The sequence below is a fragment of the Filicampus tigris genome, chromosome 3 (genome assembly GCF_054856515.1).
Source record: "Filicampus tigris isolate MCC_2025a chromosome 3, RoL_Ftig_1.0, whole genome shotgun sequence".
In the NCBI taxonomy this organism is placed as follows: domain Eukaryota; kingdom Metazoa; phylum Chordata; class Actinopteri; order Syngnathiformes; family Syngnathidae; genus Filicampus; species Filicampus tigris.
In genome coordinates this window covers 7673198-7685394 of record NC_141219.1, presented here as the reverse complement: position 1 = coordinate 7685394, position 12197 = coordinate 7673198, and positions in this window count along the sequence as shown.

Here is a 12197-nt window from a genome sequence, read left to right as displayed (position 1 = left end):
TCAAACTAGGGTTAGGGTTTCCAGCTAGGGTTTCAAACTAGGGTTAGGGTTTCAAACTAGGGTTAGGGTTTCCACCTAGGGTTTCAAATTAGAGTTAGGGTTTCAAACTAGGGTTAGGGTTTCCAGCTAGGGTTTCAAACTAGGGTTAGGATTTCAAATGAAGGTCAGGGTTAAGGCTAGGGTTTCAAACTAGGGTTACGATTTCCAGTTAGGGTTTCAAACTAGGGTTAGGGTTTCCAGCTAGGGTTTCAAACTAGGGTTAGGGTTTCAAGCTAGGGTTTCAAACTAGGGTTAGGGTTTCAAGCTAGGGTTTCAAACTAGGGTTAGGGTTTCAAACTAGGGTTAGGGTTTCAAGCTAGGGTTTCCAACTAGGGTTAGGGTTTCAAATTAGGATTAGGGCTTCTAGCTAGGGTTTCAAACTAGGGTTAGGGATTCCAGCCAAGGTTTCAAACTAGGGTTAGGGTTTCCAGCTAGGGTTTCAAACTAGGGTTAGGGTTTCAAACTAGGGTTAGGGTTTCCAGCTAGGGTTTCCAACTAGGGTTAGGGTTTCAAACTAGGGTTAGGGTTTCCAGCTAGGGTTTCAAACTAGGGTTAGGATTTCAAATGAAGGTCAGGGTTAAGGCTAGGGTTTCAAACTAGGGTTACGATTTCCAGTTAGGGTTTCAAACTAGGGTTAGGGTTTCCAGCTAGGGTTTCAAACTAGGGTTAGGGTTTCAAGCTAGGGTTTCAAACTAGGGTTAGGGTTTCAAGCTAGGGTTTCAAACTAGGGTTAGGGTTTCCAGCTAGGGTTTCCAACTAGGGTTAGGGTTTCAAATTAGGGTTAGGGCTTCTTGCTAGGGTTTCAAACTAGGGTTAGGGTTTCAAACTAGGGTTAGGGTTTCAAGCTAGGGTTTCCAACTAGGGTTAGGGTTTCAAATTAGGATTAGGGCTTCTAGCTAGGGTTTCAAACTAGGGTTAGGGATTCCAGCCAAGGTTTCAAACTAGGGTTAGGGTTTCAAACTAGGGTTAGGGTTTCCAGCTAGGGTTTCCAACTAGGGTTAGGGTTTCAAATTAGGGTTAGGGCTTCTAGCTAGGGTTTCAAACTCGGGTTAGGGTTTCAAACTAGGGTTAGGGTTTCAAGCTAGGGTTTCAAACTAGGGTTAGGGTTTCCAGCTAGGGTTTCAAACTAGGGTTAGGGTTTCAAACTAGGGTTAGGATTTCAAGCTAGGGTTTCAAACTAGGGTTAGGGTTTCCAGCTAGGGTTTCCAACTAGGGTTAGGGTTTCGAACTAGGGTTAGGGTTTCAAATGAGGGTTAGAGTTTCAAGCTAGGGTTTCAAACTAGGGTTAGGGTTTCCAGCTAGGGTTTCCAACTAGTGTTAGGGTTTCAAGCTAGGGTTTCAAACTAGGGTTAGGGTTTCCAGCTAGGGTTTCCAACTAGGGTTAGGGTTTCGAACTAGGGTTAGGGTTTCAAATGAGGGTTAGAGTTTCAAGCTAGGGTTTCAAACTAGGGTTAGGGTTTCCAGCTAGGGTTTCAAACTAGGGTTAGGGTTTCCAGCTAGGGTTTCCAACTAGTGTTAGGGTTTCAAGCTAGGGTTTCAAACTAGGATTAGGGTTTCCAGCTAGGGTTTCCAACTAGGGTTAGGGTTTCAAATTAGGGTTAGGGCTTCTAGCTAGGGTTTCAAACTAGGGTTAGGGTTTCAAACTAGGGTTAGGGTTTCCAGCTAGGGTTTCCAACTAGGGTTAGGGTTTCAAATTAGGGTTAGGGCTTCTAGCTAGGGTTTCAAACTCGGGGTTAGGGTTTCAAACTAGGGTTAGGGTTTCAAGCTAGGGTTTCCAACTAGGGTTAGGGTTTCCAGCTAGGGTTTCCAACTAGTGTTAGGGTTTCAAGCTAGGGTTTCAAACTAGGGTTAGGGTTTCCAGCTAGGGTTTCCAACTAGGGTTAGGGTTTCGAACTAGGGTTAGGGTTTCAAATGAGGGTTAGAGTTTCAAGCTAGGGTTTCAAACTAGGGTTAGGGTTTCCAGCTAGGGTTTTAAACTAGGGTTAGGGTTTCCAGCTAGGGTTTCCAACTAGTGTTAGGGTTTCATGCTAGGGTTTCAAACTAGGATTAGGGTTTCCAGCTAGGGTTTCCAACTAGGGTTAGGGTTTCAAATTAGGGTTAGGGCTTCTAGCTAGGGTTTCAAACTAGGGTTAGGGTTTCAAACTAGGGTTAGGGTTTCCACCTAGGGTTTCAAATTAGAGTTAGGGTTTCAAACTAGGGTTAGGGTTTCCAGCTAGGGTTTCAAACTAGGGTTAGGATTTCAAATGAAGGTCAGGGTTAAGGCTAGGGTTTCAAACTAGGGTTACGATTTCCAGTTAGGGTTTCAAACTAGGGTTAGGGTTTCCAGCTAGGGTTTCAAACTAGGGTTAGGGTTTCAAGCTAGGGTTTCAAACTAGGGTTAGGGTTTCAAACTAGGGTTAGGGTTTCAAGCTAGGGTTTCCAACTAGGGTTAGGGTTTCAAATTAGGATTAGGGCTTCTAGCTAGGGTTTCAAACTAGGGTTAGGGATTCCAGCCAAGGTTTCAAACTAGGGTTAGGGTTTCCAGCTAGGGTTTCAAACTAGGGTTAGGGTTTCAAACTAGGGTTAGGGTTTCCAGCTAGGGTTTCCAACTAGGGTTAGGGTTTCAAACTAGGGTTAGGGTTTCCAGCTAGGGTTTCAAACTAGGGTTAGGATTTCAAATGAAGGTCAGGGTTAAGGCTAGGGTTTCAAACTAGGGTTACGATTTCCAGTTAGGGTTTCAAACTAGGGTTAGGGTTTCCAGCTAGGGTTTCAAACTAGGGTTAGGGTTTCAAGCTAGGGTTTCAAACTAGGGTTAGGGTTTCAAGCTAGGGTTTCAAACTAGGGTTAGGGTTTCCAGCTAGGGTTTCCAACTAGGGTTAGGGTTTCAAATTAGGGTTAGGGCTTCTTGCTAGGGTTTCAAACTAGGGTTAGGGTTTCAAACTAGGGTTAGGGTTTCAAGCTAGGGTTTCCAACTAGGGTTAGGGTTTCAAATTAGGATTAGGGCTTCTAGCTAGGGTTTCAAACTAGGGTTAGGGATTCCAGCCAAGGTTTCAAACTAGGGTTAGGGTTTCAAACTAGGGTTAGGGTTTCCAGCTAGGGTTTCCAACTAGGGTTAGGGTTTCAAATTAGGGTTAGGGCTTCTAGCTAGGGTTTCAAACTCGGGTTAGGGTTTCAAACTAGGGTTAGGGTTTCAAGCTAGGGTTTCAAACTAGGGTTAGGGTTTCCAGCTAGGGTTTCAAACTAGGGTTAGGGTTTCAAACTAGGGTTAGGATTTCAAGCTAGGGTTTCAAACTAGGGTTAGGGTTTCCAGCTAGGGTTTCCAACTAGGGTTAGGGTTTCGAACTAGGGTTAGGGTTTCAAATGAGGGTTAGAGTTTCAAGCTAGGGTTTCAAACTAGGGTTAGGGTTTCCAGCTAGGGTTTCCAACTAGTGTTAGGGTTTCAAGCTAGGGTTTCAAACTAGGGTTAGGGTTTCCAGCTAGGGTTTCCAACTAGGGTTAGGGTTTCGAACTAGGGTTAGGGTTTCAAATGAGGGTTAGAGTTTCAAGCTAGGGTTTCAAACTAGGGTTAGGGTTTCCAGCTAGGGTTTCAAACTAGGGTTAGGGTTTCCAGCTAGGGTTTCCAACTAGTGTTAGGGTTTCAAGCTAGGGTTTCAAACTAGGATTAGGGTTTCCAGCTAGGGTTTCCAACTAGGGTTAGGGTTTCAAATTAGGGTTAGGGCTTCTAGCTAGGGTTTCAAACTAGGGTTAGGGTTTCAAACTAGGGTTAGGGTTTCCAGCTAGGGTTTCCAACTAGGGTTAGGGTTTCAAATTAGGGTTAGGGCTTCTAGCTAGGGTTTCAAACTCGGGGTTAGGGTTTCAAACTAGGGTTAGGGTTTCAAGCTAGGGTTTCCAACTAGGGTTAGGGTTTCCAGCTAGGGTTTCCAACTAGTGTTAGGGTTTCAAGCTAGGGTTTCAAACTAGGGTTAGGGTTTCCAGCTAGGGTTTCCAACTAGGGTTAGGGTTTCGAACTAGGGTTAGGGTTTCAAATGAGGGTTAGAGTTTCAAGCTAGGGTTTCAAACTAGGGTTAGGGTTTCCAGCTAGGGTTTTAAACTAGGGTTAGGGTTTCCAGCTAGGGTTTCCAACTAGTGTTAGGGTTTCATGCTAGGGTTTCAAACTAGGATTAGGGTTTCCAGCTAGGGTTTCCAACTAGGGTTAGGGTTTCAAATTAGGGTTAGGGCTTCTAGCTAGGGTTTCAAACTAGGGTTAGGGTTTCAAACTAGGGTTAGGGTTTCCAGCTAGGGTTTCCAACTAGGGTTAGGGTTTCAAATTAGGGTTAGGGCTTCTAGCAAGGGTTTCAAACTCGGGGTTAGGGTTTCAAACTAGGGTTAGGGTTTCAAGCTAGGGTTTCCAACTAGGGTTAGGGCTTCTAGCTAGGGTTTCAAACTAGGGTTAGGGTTTCCAGCTAGGGTTTCCAACTAGGGTTAGGGTTTCGAACTGGGGTTAGGGTTTCAAATGAGGGTTAGAGTTTCAAGCTAGGGTTTCAAACAAGGGTTAGGTTTTCAAACTAGGGTTTCCAACTAGGGTTAGGGTTTCAAATTAGGGTTAGGGCTTCTAGCTAGGGTTTCAAACTAGGGTTAGGGTTTCAAACTAGGGTTAGGGTTTCCAGCTAGGGTTTCCAACTAGGGTTAGGGTTTCAAATTAGGGTTAGGGCTTCTAGCTAGGGTTTCAAACTCGGGGTTAGGGTTTCAAACTAGGGTTAGGGTTTCAAGCTAGGGTTTCCAACTAGGGTTAGGGCTTCTAGCTAGGGTTTCAAACTAGGGTTAGGGTTTCCAGCTAGGGTTTCCAACTAGGGTTAGGGTTTCGAACTGGGGTTAGGGTTTCAAATGAGGGTTAGAGTTTCAAGCTAGGGTTTCAAACAAGGGTTAGGTTTTCAAACTAGGGTTTCAAACTAGGGTTAGGGTTTCAAGCTAGGGTTTCCAACTAGGGTTAGGGTTTCAAATCAGGGTTAGGGCTTCTAACTAGGGTTTCAAACTAGGGTTAGAGTTTCAAACTAGAGTTAGGGTTTCAAGCTAGGGTTTCAAACTAGGGTTAGGATTTCAAGCTAGTGTTTCAAACTAGTGTTAGGGTTTCCAGCTAGAGTTTCCAACTAGGGTTAGGGTTTCAAATGAGGGTTAGAGTTTCAAGCTATGGTTTCAAACTAGGGTTAGGGTTTCCAGCTAGGGTTTCAAACTAGGGTTAGGGTTTCAAGCTAGGGTTTCAAACTAGGGTTAGGGTTTCCAGCTAGGGTTTCCAACTAGTGTTAGGGTTTGAAGCTAGGGTTTCAAACTAGGGTTAGGGTTTCCAGCTAGGGTTTCCAACTAGGGTTAGGGTTTCAAATTAGGGTTAGGGCTTCTAGCTAGGGTTTCAAACTCGGGTTAGGGTTTCAAACTAGGGTTAGGGTTTCAAGCTAGGGTTTCCAACTAGGGCTAGGGCCTCTAGCTAGGGTTTCAAACTAGGGTTAGGGTTTCAAACTAGGGTTAGGGTTTCAAGCTAGGGTTTCCAACTAGGGTTAGGGTTTCCAGCTAGGGTTTCCAACTAGGGTTAGGGTTCCGAAGTAGGGTTAGGGTTTCAAATGAGGGTTAGGGTTTCAAGCTAGGGTTTCAAACTAGGGTTAGGGTTTCCAGCTAGGGTTTCAAACTAGGGTTAGGGATTCCAGCTAGGGTTTCAAACTAGGGTTAGGGTTTCCAGCTAGGGTTTCAAACTAGGGTTAGGGATTCCAGCTAGGGTTTCAAACTAGGGTTAGGGATTCAAACTAGGGTTAGGGTTTCCACCTAGGGTTTCAAATTAGAGTTAGGGTTTCAAACTAGGGTTAGGGTTTCAAGATAGGGTTTCCAACTAGGGTTAGGGTTTCAAATTAGGGTTAGGGCTTCTAGCTAGGGTTTCAAACTAGGGTTAGGGTTTCAAACTAGGGTTAGGGTTTCAAGCTAGGGTTTCCAACTAGGGTTAGGGTTTCAAACTAGGGTTAGAGTTTCAAGCTAGGGTTTCAAACTAGGGTTAGGGTTTCCAGCTTGGGTTTCAAACTAGGATTAAGATTTCAAGCTAGGGTTTCAAACTAGGGTTAGGGTTTCCAGCTAGGGTTTCCAACTAGGGTTAGGGTTTCGAACTAGGGTTAGGGTTTCAAACTAGGGTTAGGGTTTCCAGCTAGGGTTTCCAACTAGGGTTAGGGTTTCGAACTAGGGTTAGGGTTTCAAATGAGGGTTAGAGTTTCAAGCTAGGGTTTCAAACTAGGGTTAGGGTTTCCAGCTAGGGTTTCCAACTAGTGTTAGGGTTTCAAGCTAGGGTTTCAAACTAGGGTTAGGGTTTCCAGCTAGGGTTTCCAACTAGGGTTAGGGTTTCAAATTAGGGTTAGGGCTTCTAGCTAGGGTTTCAAACTAGGGTTAGGGTTTCCAGCTAGGGTTTCAAACTAGGGTTAGGGATTCCAGCTAGGGTTTCAAACTAGGGTTAGGGTTTCCAGCTAGGGTTTCAAACTAGGGTTAGGGTTTAAAGCTAGGGTTTCCAACCAGGGTTAGGGTTTCAAATTAGGGTTAGGGTTTCTAGCTAGGGTTTCAAACTAGGGTTAGGGATTCCAGCTTGGGTTTCAAACTAGGGTTAGGGATTCCAGCTAGGGTTTCAAACTAGGGTTAGGGTTTCCAGCTAGGGTTTCAAACTAGGGTTAGGGTTTCAAGCTAGGGTTTCAAACTAGGGTTAGGGTTTCCAGCTAGGGTTTCCAACTAGTGTTAGGGTTTCAAGCTAGGGTTTCAAACTAGGGTTAGGGTTTCCAGCTAGGGTTTCCAACTAGGGTTAGGGTTTCAAATTAGGGTTAGAGCTTCTTGCTAGGGTTTCAAACTAGGGTTAGGGTTTCAAACTAGGGTTAGGGTTTCAAGCTAGGGTTTCCAACTAGGGTTAGGGTTTCAAATTAGGATTAGGGCTTCTAGCTAGGGTTTCAAACTAGGGTTAGTGATTCCAACTAGGGCTTAAAACTAGGGTTAGGGTTTCCAGCTAGGGTTTCCAACTAGGGTTAGGGTTTCAAACTAGGGTTAGGGTTTCCAGCTAGGGTTTCCAACTAGGGTTAGGGTTTCAAATTAGGGTTAGGGCTTCTAGCTAGGGTTTCAAACTCGGGTTAGGGTTTCAAACTAGGGTTAGGGTTTCAAGCTAGGGTTTCCAACTAGGGTTAGGGTTTCAAATCAGGGTTAGGGCTTCTAGCTAGGGTTTCAAACTAGGGTTAGAGTTTCAAACTAGGGTTAGGGTTTCAAGCTAGGGTTTCAAACTAGGGTTAGGATTTCAAGCTAGGGTTTCAAACTAGGGTTAGGGTTTCCAGCTAGGGTTTCCAACTAGGGTTAGGGTTTCGAACTAGGGTTAGGGTTTCAAATGAGGGTTAGAGTTTCAAGCTAGGGTTTCAAACTAGGGTTAGGGTTTCCAGCTAGGGTTTCAAACTAGGGTTAGGGTTTCAAGCTAGGGTTTCAAACTAGGGTTAGGGTTTCCAGCTAGGGTTTCCAACTAGTGTTAGGGTTTCAAGCTAGGGTTTCAAACTAGGGTTAGGGTTTCCAGCTAGGGTTTCCAACTAGTGTTAGGGTTTGAAGCTAGGGTTTCAAACTAGGGTTAGGGTTTCATGCTAGGGTTTCCAACTAGGGTTAGGGTTTCAAATTAGGGTTAGGGCTTCTAGCTAGGGTTTCAAACTCGGGTTAGGGTTTCAAACTAGGGTTAGGGTTTCAAGCTAGGGTTTCCAACTAGGGTTAGGGCTTCTAGCTAGGGTTTCAAACTAGGGTTAGAGTTTCAAACTAGGGTTAGGGTTTCAAGCTAGGGTTTCAAACTAGGGTTAGGGTTTCCAGCTAGAGTTTCCAACTAGGGTTAGGGTTTCCAGCTAGGGTTTCCAACTAGGGTTAGGGTTTCGAAGTAGGGTTAGGGTTTCAAATGAGGGTTAGGGTTTCAAGCTAGGGTCTCAAACTAGGGTTAGGGTTTCCAGCTAGGGTTTCAAACTAGGGTTAGGGATTCCAGCTAGGGTTTCAAACTAGGGTTAGGGTTTCCAGCTAGGGTTTCAAACTAGGGTTAGGGTTTCAAACTAGGGTTAGGGTTTCCAGCTAGGGTTTCAAACTAGGGTTAGGGTTTCAAGCTAGGGTTTCAAACTAGGGTTAGGGTTTCCAGCTATGGTTTCCAACTAGGGTTAGGGTTTCCAGCTAGGGTTTCGAACTAGGGTTAGGGTTTCAAGCTAGGGTTTCGAACTAGGGTTAGGGTTTCAAACTAGGGTTAGGGTTTCAAGCTAGGGTTTCAAACTAGGGTTAGGGTTTCCAGCTAGGGTTTCGAACTAGGGTTAGGGTTTCGAACTAGGGTTAGGGTTTCAAATGAGGGTTAGAGTTTCAAGCTAGGGTTTCAAACTAGGGTTAGGGTTTCCAGCTAGGGTTTCCAACTAGGGTTAGGGTTTCGAACTAGGGTTAGGGTTTCAAATGAGGGTTAGAGTTTCAAGCTAGGGTTTAAAACTAGGGTTAGGGTTTCCAGCTAGGGTTTCAAACTAGGGTTAGGGTTTCAAGCTAGGGTTTCAAACTAGGGTTAGGGTTTCCAGCTAGGGTTTCCAACTAGTGTTAGGGTTTCCAGCTAGGGTTTCCAACTAGTGTTAGGGTTTCAAGCTAGGGTTTCAAACTAGGGTTAGGGTTTCCAGCTATGGTTTCCAACTAGGGTTAGGGTTTCCAGCTAGGGTTTCAAACTAGGGTTAGGGTTTCAAACTAGGGTTAGGGTTTCAAGCTAGGGTTTCAAACTAGGGTTAGGGTTTCCAGCTAGGGTTTCGAACTAGGGTTAGGGTTTCAAGCTAGGGTTTCCAACTAGGGTTAGGGTTTCAAACTAGGGTTAGGGTTTCAAGCTAGGGTTTCAAACTAGGGTTAGGGTTTCCAGCTAGGGTTTCGAACTAGGGTTAGGGTTTCGAACTAGGGTTAGGGTTTCAAATGAGGGTTAGAGTTTCAAGCTAGGGTTTCAAACTAGGGTTAGGGTTTCCAGCTAGGGTTTCCAACTAGGGTTAGGGTTTCGAACTAGGGTTAGGGTTTAAAATGAGGGTTAGAGTTTCAAGCTAGGGTTTAAAACTAGGGTTAGGGTTTCCAGCTAGGGTTTCAAACTAGGGTTAGGGTTTCAAGCTAGGGTTTCAAACTAGGGTTAGGGTTTCCAGCTAGGGTTTCCAACTAGTGTTAGGGTTTCCAGCTAGGGTTTCCAACTAGTGTTAGGGTTTCAAGCTAGGGTTTCAAACTAGGGTTAGGGTTTCCAGCTAGGGTTTCCAACTAGGGTTAGGGTTTCGAACTAGGGTTAGGGTTTCAAATGAGGGTTAGAGTTTCAAGCTAGGGTTTCAAACTAGGTTTAGGGTTTCCAGCTAGGGTTTCAAACTAGGGTTAGGGTTTCCAGCTAGGGTTTCCAACTAGTGTTAGGGTTTCAAGCTAGGGTTTCAAACTAGGATTAGGGTTTCCAGCTAGGGTTTCCAACTAGGGTTAGGGTTTCAAATTAGGGTTAGGGCTTCTAGCTAGGGTTTCAAACTAGGGTTAGGGTTTCAAACTAGGGTTAGGGTTTCCAGCTAGGGTTTCCAACTAGGGTTAGGGCTTCTAGCTAGGGTTTCAAACTAGGGTTAGGGTTTCTAGCTAGGGTTTCAAACTAGGGTTAGGGTTTCCAGCTAGGGTTTCCAACTAGTGTTAGGGTTTCAAGCTAGGGTTTCAAACTAGGGTTAGGGTTTCCAGCTAGGGTTTCCAACTAGGGTTAGGGTTTCGAACTAGGGTTAGGGTTTCAAATGAGGGTTAGAGTTTCAAGCTAGGGTTTCAAACTAGGTTTAGGGTTTCCAGCTAGGGTTTCAAACTAGGGTTAGGGTTTCCAGCTAGGGTTTCCAACTAGTGTTAGGGTTTCAAGCTAGGGTTTCAAACTAGGATTAGGGTTTCCAGCTAGGGTTTCCAACTAGGGTTAGGGTTTCAAATTAGGGTTAGGGCTTCTAGCTAGGGTTTCAAACTAGGGTTAGGGTTTCAAACTAGGGTTAGGGTTTCCAGCTAGGGTTTCCAACTAGGGTTAGGGCTTCTAGCTAGGGTTTCAAACTAGGGTTAGGGTTTCTAGCTAGGGTTTCAAACTAGGGTTAGGGTTTCCAGCTAGGGTTTCCAACTAGTGTTAGGGTTTCAAGCTAGGGTTTCAAACTAGGGTTAGGGTTTCCAGCTAGGGTTTCCAACTAGGGTTAGGGTTTCAAATTAGGGTTAGAGCTTCTTGCTAGGGTTTCAAACTAGGGTTAGGGTTTCAAACTAGGGTTAGGGTTTCAAGCTAGGGTTTCCAACTAGGGTTAGGGTTTCAAATTAGGATTAGGGCTTCTAGCTAGGGTTTCAAACTAGGGTTAGGGATTCCAACTAGGGTTTAAAACTAGGGTTAGGGTTTCCAGCTAGGGTTTCCAACTAGGGTTAGGGTTTCAAACTAGGGTTAGGGTTTCCAGCTAGGGTTTCCAACTAGGGTTAGGGTTTCAAATTAGGGTTAGGGCTTCTAGCTAGGGTTTCAAACTCGGGTTAGGGTTTCAAACTAGGGTTAGGGTTTCAAGCTAGGGTTTCCAACTAGGGTTAGGGTTTCAAATCAGGGTTAGGGCTTCTAGCTAGGGTTTCAAACTAGGGTTAGAGTTTCAAACTAGGGTTAGGGTTTCAAGCTAGGGTTTCAAACTAGGGTTAGGATTTCAAGCTAGGGTTTCAAACTAGGGTTAGGGTTTCCAGCTAGGGTTTCCAACTAGGGTTAGGGTTTCGAACTAGGGTTAGGGTTTCAAATGAGGGTTAGAGTTTCAAGCTAGGGTTTAAAACTAGGGTTAGGGTTTCCAGCTAGGGTTTCAAACTAGGGTTAGGGTTTCCAGCTAGGGTTTCCAACTAGTGTTAGGGTTTCAAGCTAGGGTTTCAAACTAGGATTAGGGTTTCCAGCTAGGGTTTCCAACTAGGGTTAGGGTTTCAAATTAGGGTTAGGGCTTCTAGCTAGGTTTTCAAACTAGGGTTAGGGTTTCAAACTAGGGTTAGGGTTTCCAGCTAGGGTTTCCAACTAGGGTTAGGGCTTCTAGCTAGGGTTTCAAACTAGGGTTAGGGTTTCCAGCTAGGGTTTCCAACTAGGGTTAGGGTTTCGAACTAGGGTTAGGGTTTCAAATGAGGGTTAGAGTTTCAAGCTAGGGTTTCAAACTAGGGTTAGGGTTTCCAGCTAGGGTTTCAAACTAGGGTTAGGGTTTCAAGCTAGGGTTTCAAACTAGGGTTAGGGTTTCCAGCTAGGGTTTCCAACTAGTGTTAGGGTTTCAAGCTAGGGTTTCAAACTAGGGTTAGGGTTTCCAGCTAGGGTTTCCAACTAGTGTTAGGGTTTGAAGCTAGGGTTTCAAACTAGGGTTAGGGTTTCATGCTAGGGTTTCCAACTAGGGTTAGGGTTTCAAATTAGGGTTAGGGCTTCTAGCTAGGGTTTCAAACTCGGGTTAGGGTTTCAAACTAGGGTTAGGGTTTCAAGCTAGGGTTTCCAACTAGGGTTAGGGTTTCCAGCTAGGGTTTCCAACTAGGGTTAGGGTTTCGAAGTAGGGTTAGGGTTTCAAATGAGGGTTAGGGTTTCAAGCTAGGGTCTCAAACTAGGGTTAGGGTTTCCAGCTAGGGTTTCAAACTAGGGTTAGGGATTCCAGCTAGGGTTTCAAACTAGGGTTAGGGTTTCCAGCTAGGGTTTCAAACTAGGGTTAGGGTTTCAAACTAGGGTTAGGGTTTCCAGCTAGGGTTTCAAACTAGGGTTAGGGTTTCAAGCTAGGGTTTCAAACTAGGGTTAGGGTTTCCAGCTATGGTTTCCAACTAGGGTTAGGGTTTCCAGCTAGGGTTTCAAACTAGGGTCAGGGTTTCAAACTAGGGTTAGGGTTTCAAGCTAGGGTTTCAAACTAGGGTTAGGGTTTCCAGCTAGGGTTTCGAACTAGGGTTAGGGTTTCAAGCTAGGGTTTCCAACTAGGGTTAGGGTTTCAAACTAGGGTTAGGGTTTCAAGCTAGGGTTTCAAACTAGGGTTAGGGTTTCCAGCTAGGGTTTCGAACTAGGGTTAGGGTTTCGAACTAGGGTTAGGGTTTCAAATGAGGGTTAGAGTTTCAAGCTAGGGTTTCAAACTAGGGTTAGGGTTTCCAGCTAGGGTTTCCAACTAGGGTTAGGGTTTCGAACTAGGGTTAGGGTTTCAAATGAGGGTTAGAGTTTCAAGCTA